Source organism: Tachypleus tridentatus, unplaced genomic scaffold (genome assembly GCF_004210375.1).
Source record: "Tachypleus tridentatus isolate NWPU-2018 unplaced genomic scaffold, ASM421037v1 Hic_cluster_1, whole genome shotgun sequence".
Taxonomy (NCBI): domain Eukaryota; kingdom Metazoa; phylum Arthropoda; class Merostomata; order Xiphosura; family Limulidae; genus Tachypleus; species Tachypleus tridentatus.
The window spans coordinates 32,056,389-32,064,393 of NW_027467777.1; positions in this window are offsets into that span (position 1 = coordinate 32,056,389).

Sequence of the window (8,005 nt, forward strand, 5' to 3'; positions counted from 1 at the left end):
GAGGTTTGGTCATTTTACTAATGTTTGTTCCAGGTATAATCACATGTTATGAGGTTTGGTCATTTTACTAATGTTTGTTCCAGGTATAATCACATGTTATGAGGTTTGGTCATTTTACTAATGTTTGTTCCAGGTATAATCACATGTTATGAGGTTTGGTCATTTTACTAATGTTTGTTCCAGGTATAATCACATGTTATGAGGTTTGGTCATTTTACTAATGTTTGTTCCAGGTATAATCACATGTTATGAGGTTTGGTCATTTTACTAATGTTTGTTCCAGGTATAATCACATGTTATGAGGTTTGGTCATTTTACTAATGTTTGTTCCAGGTATAATCACATGTTATGAGGTTTGGTCATTTTACTAATGTTTGTTCCAGGTATAATCACATGTTATGAGGTTTGGTCATTTTACTAATGTTTGTTCCAGGTATAATCACATGTTATGAGGTTTGGTCATTTTACTAATGTTTGTTCCAGGTATAATCACATGTTATGAGGTTTGGTCATTTTACTAATGTTTGTTCCAGGTATAATCACATGTTATGAGGTTTGGTCATTTTACTAATGTTTGTTCCAGGTATAATCACATGTTATGAGGTTTGGTCATTTTACTAATGTTTGTTCCAGGTATAATCACATGTTATGAGGTTTGGTCATTTTACTAATGTTTGTTCCAGGTATAATCACATGTTATGAGGTTTGGTCATTTTACTAATGTTTGTTCCAGGTATAATCACATGTTATGAGGTTTGGTCATTTTACTAATGTTTGTTCCAGGTATAATCACATGTTATGAGGTTTGGTCATTTTACTAATGTTTGTTCCAGGTATAATCACATGTTATGAGGTTTGGTCATTTTACTAATGTTTGTTCCAGGTATAATCACATGTTATGAGGTTTGGTCATTTTACTAATGTTTGTTCCAGGTATAATCACATGTTATGAGGTTTGGTCATTTTACTAATGTTTGTTCCAGGTATAATCACATGTTATGAGGTTTGGTCATTTTACTAATGTTTGTTCCAGGTATAATCACATGTTATGAGGTTTGGTCATTTTACTAATGTTTGTTCCAGGTATAATCACATGTTATGAGGTTTGGTCATTTTACTAATGTTTGTTCCAGGTATAATCACATGTTATGAGGTTTGGTCATTTTACTAATGTTTGTTCCAGGTATAATCACATGTTATGAGGTTTGGTCATTTTACTAATGTTTGTTCCAGGTATAATCACATGTTATGAGGTTTGGTCATTTTACTAATGTTTGTTCCAGGTATAATCACATGTTATGAGGTTTGGTCATTTTACTAATGTTTGTTCCAGGTATAATCACATGTTATGAGGTTTGGTCATTTTACTAATGTTTGTTCCAGGTATAATCACATGTTATGAGGTTTGGTCATTTTACTAATGTTTGTTCCAGGTATAATCACATGTTATGAGGTTTGGTCATTTTACTAATGTTTGTTCCAGGTATAATCACATGTTATGAGGTTTGGTCATTTTACTAATGTTTGTTCCAGGTATAATCACATGTTATGAGGTTTGGTCATTTTACTAATGTTTGTTCCAGGTATAATCACATGTTATGAGGTTTGGTCATTTTACTAATGTTTGTTCCAGGTATAATCACATGTTATGAGGTTTGGTCATTTTACTAATGTTTGTTCCAGGTATAATCACATGTTATGAGGTTTGGTCATTTTACTAATGTTTGTTCCAGGTATAATCACATGTTATGAGGTTTGGTCATTTTACTAATGTTTGTTCCAGGTATAATCACATGTTATGAGGTTTGGTCATTTTACTAATGTTTGTTCCAGGTATAATCACATGTTATGAGGTTTGGTCATTTTACTAATGTTTGTTCCAGGTATAATCACATGTTATGAGGTTTGGTCATTTTACTAATGTTTGTTCCAGGTATAATCACATGTTATGAGGTTTGGTCATTTTACTAATGTTTGTTCCAGGTATAATCACATGTTATGAGGTTTGGTCATTTTACTAATGTTTGTTCCAGGTATAATCACATGTTATGAGGTTTGGTCATTTTACTAATGTTTGTTCCAGGTATAATCACATGTTATGAGGTTTGGTCATTTTACTAATGTTTGTTCCAGGTATAATCACATGTTATGAGGTTTGGTCATTTTACTAATGTTTGTTCCAGGTATAATCACATGTTATGAGGTTTGGTCATTTTACTAATGTTTGTTCCAGGTATAATCACATGTTATGAGGTTTGGTCATTTTACTAATGTTTGTTCCAGGTATAATCACATGTTATGAGGTTTGGTCATTTTACTAATGTTTGTTCCAGGTATAATCACATGTTATGAGGTTTGGTCATTTTACTAATGTTTGTTCCAGGTATAATCACATGTTATGAGGTTTGGTCATTTTACTAATGTTTGTTCCAGGTATAATCACATGTTATGAGGTTTGGTCATTTTACTAATGTTTGTTCCAGGTATAATCACATGTTATGAGGTTTGGTCATTTTACTAATGTTTGTTCCAGGTATAATCACATGTTATGAGGTTTGGTCATTTTACTAATGTTTGTTCCAGGTATAATCACATGTTATGAGGTTTGGTCATTTTACTAATGTTTGTTCCAGGTATAATCACATGTTATGAGGTTTGGTCATTTTACTAATGTTTGTTCCAGGTATAATCACATGTTATGAGGTTTGGTCATTTTACTAATGTTTGTTCCAGGTATAATCACATGTTATGAGGTTTGGTCATTTTACTAATGTTTGTTCCAGGTATAATCACATGTTATGAGGTTTGGTCATTTTACTAATGTTTGTTCCAGGTATAATCACATGTTATGAGGTTTGGTCATTTTACTAATGTTTGTTCCAGGTATAATCACATGTTATGAGGTTTGGTCATTTTACTAATGTTTGTTCCAGGTATAATCACATGTTATGAGGTTTGGTCATTTTACTAATGTTTGTTCCAGGTATAATCACATGTTATGAGGTTTGGTCATTTTACTAATGTTTGTTCCAGGTATAATCACATGTTATGAGGTTTGGTCATTTTACTAATGTTTGTTCCAGGTATAATCACATGTTATGAGGTTTGGTCATTTTACTAATGTTTGTTCCAGGTATAATCACATGTTATGAGGTTTGGTCATTTTACTAATGTTTGTTCCAGGTATAATCACATGTTATGAGGTTTGGTCATTTTACTAATGTTTGTTCCAGGTATAATCACATGTTATGAGGTTTGGTCATTTTACTAATGTTTGTTCCAGGTATAATCACATGTTATGAGGTTTGGTCATTTTACTAATGTTTGTTCCAGGTATAATCACATGTTATGAGGTTTGGTCATTTTACTAATGTTTGTTCCAGGTATAATCACATGTTATGAGGTTTGGTCATTTTACTAAAGTTTGTTCCAGGTATAATCACATGTTATGAGGTTTGGTCATTTTACTAATGTTTGTTCCAGGTATAATCACATGTTATGAGGTTTGGTCATTTTACTAATGTTTGTTCCAGGTATAATCACATGTTATGAGGTTTGGTCATTTTACTAATGTTTGTTCCAGGTATAATCACATGTTATGAGGTTTGGTCATTTTACTAATGTTTGTTCCAGGTATAATCACATGTTATGAGGTTTGGTCATTTTACTAATGTTTGTTCCAGGTATAATCACATGTTATGAGGTTTGGTCATTTTACTAATGTTTGTTCCAGGTATAATCACATGTTATGAGGTTTGGTCATTTTACTAATGTTTGTTCCAGGTATAATCACATGTTATGAGGTTTGGTCATTTTACTAATGTTTGTTCCAGGTATAATCACATGTTATGAGGTTTGGTCATTTTACTAATGTTTGTTCCAGGTATAATCACATGTTATGAGGTTTGGTCATTTTACTAATGTTTGTTCCAGGTATAATCACATGTTATGAGGTTTGGTCATTTTACTAATGTTTGTTCCAGGTATAATCACATGTTATGAGGTTTGGTCATTTTACTAATGTTTGTTCCAGGTATAATCACATGTTATGAGGTTTGGTCATTTTACTAATGTTTGTTCCAGGTATAATCACATGTTATGAGGTTTGGTCATTTTACTAATGTTTGTTCCAGGTATAATCACATGTTATGAGGTTTGGTCATTTTACTAATGTTTGTTCCAGGTATAATCACATGTTATGAGGTTTGGTCATTTTACTAATGTTTGTTCCAGGTATAATCACATGTTATGAGGTTTGGTCATTTTACTAATGTTTGTTCCAGGTATAATCACATGTTATGAGGTTTGGTCATTTTACTAATGTTTGTTCCAGGTATAATCACATGTTATGAGGTTTGGTCATTTTACTAATGTTTGTTCCAGGTATAATCACATGTTATGAGGTTTGGTCATTTTACTAATGTTTGTTCCAGGTATAATCACATGTTATGAGGTTTGGTCATTTTACTAATGTTTGTTCCAGGTATAATCACATGTTATGAGGTTTGGTCATTTTACTAATGTTTGTTCCAGGTATAATCACATGTTATGAGGTTTGGTCATTTTACTAATGTTTGTTCCAGGTATAATCACATGTTATGAGGTTTGGTCATTTTACTAATGTTTGTTCCAGGTATAATCACATGTTATGAGGTTTGGTCATTTTACTAATGTTTGTTCCAGGTATAATCACATGTTATGAGGTTTGGTCATTTTACTAATGTTTGTTCCAGGTATAATCACATGTTATGAGGTTTGGTCATTTTACTAATGTTTGTTCCAGGTATAATCACATGTTATGAGGTTTGGTCATTTTACTAATGTTTGTTCCAGGTATAATCACATGTTATGAGGTTTGGTCATTTTACTAATGTTTGTTCCAGGTATAATCACATGTTATGAGGTTTGGTCATTTTACTAATGTTTGTTCCAGGTATAATCACATGTTATGAGGTTTGGTCATTTTACTAATGTTTGTTCCAGGTATAATCACATGTTATGAGGTTTGGTCATTTTACTAATGTTTGTTCCAGGTATAATCACATGTTATGAGGTTTGGTCATTTTACTAATGTTTGTTCCAGGTATAATCACATGTTATGAGGTTTGGTCATTTTACTAATGTTTGTTCCAGGTATAATCACATGTTATGAGGTTTGGTCATTTTACTAATGTTTGTTCCAGGTATAATCACATGTTATGAGGTTTGGTCATTTTACTAATGTTTGTTCCAGGTATAATCACATGTTATGAGGTTTGGTCATTTTACTAATGTTTGTTCCAGGTATAATCACATGTTATGAGGTTTGGTCATTTTACTAATGTTTGTTCCAGGTATAATCACATGTTATGAGGTTTGGTCATTTTACTAATGTTTGTTCCAGGTATAATCACATGTTATGAGGTTTGGTCATTTTACTAATGTTTGTTCCAGGTATAATCACATGTTATGAGGTTTGGTCATTTTACTAATGTTTGTTCCAGGTATAATCACATGTTATGAGGTTTGGTCATTTTACTAATGTTTGTTCCAGGTATAATCACATGTTATGAGGTTTGGTCATTTTACTAATGTTTGTTCCAGGTATAATCACATGTTATGAGGTTTGGTCATTTTACTAATGTTTGTTCCAGGTATAATCACATGTTATGAGGTTTGGTCATTTTACTAATGTTTGTTCCAGGTATAATCACATGTTATGAGGTTTGGTCATTTTACTAATGTTTGTTCCAGGTATAATCACATGTTATGAGGTTTGGTCATTTTACTAATGTTTGTTCCAGGTATAATCACATGTTATGAGGTTTGGTCATTTTACTAATGTTTGTTCCAGGTATAATCACATGTTATGAGGTTTGGTCATTTTACTAATGTTTGTTCCAGGTATAATCACATGTTATGAGGTTTGGTCATTTTACTAATGTTTGTTCCAGGTATAATCACATGTTATGAGGTTTGGTCATTTTACTAATGTTTGTTCCAGGTATAATCACATGTTATGAGGTTTGGTCATTTTACTAATGTTTGTTCCAGGTATAATCACATGTTATGAGGTTTGGTCATTTTACTAATGTTTGTTCCAGGTATAATCACATGTTATGAGGTTTGGTCATTTTACTAATGTTTGTTCCAGGTATAATCACATGTTATGAGGTTTGGTCATTTTACTAATGTTTGTTCCAGGTATAATCACATGTTATGAGGTTTGGTCATTTTACTAATGTTTGTTCCAGGTATAATCACATGTTATGAGGTTTGGTCATTTTACTAATGTTTGTTCCAGGTATAATCACATGTTATGAGGTTTGGTCATTTTACTAATGTTTGTTCCAGGTATAATCACATGTTATGAGGTTTGGTCATTTTACTAATGTTTGTTCCAGGTATAATCACATGTTATGAGGTTTGGTCATTTTACTAATGTTTGTTCCAGGTATAATCACATGTTATGAGGTTTGGTCATTTTACTAATGTTTGTTCCAGGTATAATCACATGTTATGAGGTTTGGTCATTTTACTAATGTTTGTTCCAGGTATAATCACATGTTATGAGGTTTGGTCATTTTACTAATGTTTGTTCCAGGTATAATCACATGTTATGAGGTTTGGTCATTTTACTAATGTTTGTTCCAGGTATAATCACATGTTATGAGGTTTGGTCATTTTACTAATGTTTGTTCCAGGTATAATCACATGTTATGAGGTTTGGTCATTTTACTAATGTTTGTTCCAGGTATAATCACATGTTATGAGGTTTGGTCATTTTACTAATGTTTGTTCCAGGTATAATCACATGTTATGAGGTTTGGTCATTTTACTAATGTTTGTTCCAGGTATAATCACATGTTATGAGGTTTGGTCATTTTACTAATGTTTGTTCCAGGTATAATCACATGTTATGAGGTTTGGTCATTTTACTAATGTTTGTTCCAGGTATAATCACATGTTATGAGGTTTGGTCATTTTACTAATGTTTGTTCCAGGTATAATCACATGTTATGAGGTTTGGTCATTTTACTAATGTTTGTTCCAGGTATAATCACATGTTATGAGGTTTGGTCATTTTACTAATGTTTGTTCCAGGTATAATCACATGTTATGAGGTTTGGTCATTTTACTAATGTTTGTTCCAGGTATAATCACATGTTATGAGGTTTGGTCATTTTACTAATGTTTGTTCCAGGTATAATCACATGTTATGAGGTTTGGTCATTTTACTAATGTTTGTTCCAGGTATAATCACATGTTATGAGGTTTGGTCATTTTACTAATGTTTGTTCCAGGTATAATCACATGTTATGAGGTTTGGTCATTTTACTAATGTTTGTTCCAGGTATAATCACATGTTATGAGGTTTGGTCATTTTACTAATGTTTGTTCCAGGTATAATCACATGTTATGAGGTTTGGTCATTTTACTAATGTTTGTTCCACTAATGTTTGTTCCAGGTATAATCACATGTTATGAGGTTTGGTCATTTTACTAATGTTTGTTCCAGGTATAATCACATGTTATGAGGTTTGGTCATTTTACTAATGTTTGTTCCAGGTATAATCACATGTTATGAGGTTTGGTCATTTTACTAATGTTTGTTCCAGGTATAATCACATGTTATGAGGTTTGGTCATTTTACTAATGTTTGTTCCAGGTATAATCACATGTTATGAGGTTTGGTCATTTTACTAATGTTTGTTCCAGGTATAATCACATGTTATGAGGTTTGGTCATTTTACTAATGTTTGTTCCAGGTATAATCACATGTTATGAGGTTTGGTCATTTTACTAATGTTTGTTCCAGGTATAATCACATGTTATGAGGTTTGGTCTAATGTTTGTACTTAAGGTTTGGTCATTTTACTAATGTTTGTTCCAGGTATAATCACATGTTATGAGGTTTGGTCATTTTACTAATGTTTGTTCCAGGTATAATCACATGTTATGAGGTTTGGTCATTTTACTAATGTTTGTTCCAGGTATAATCACATGTTATGAGGTTTGGTCATTT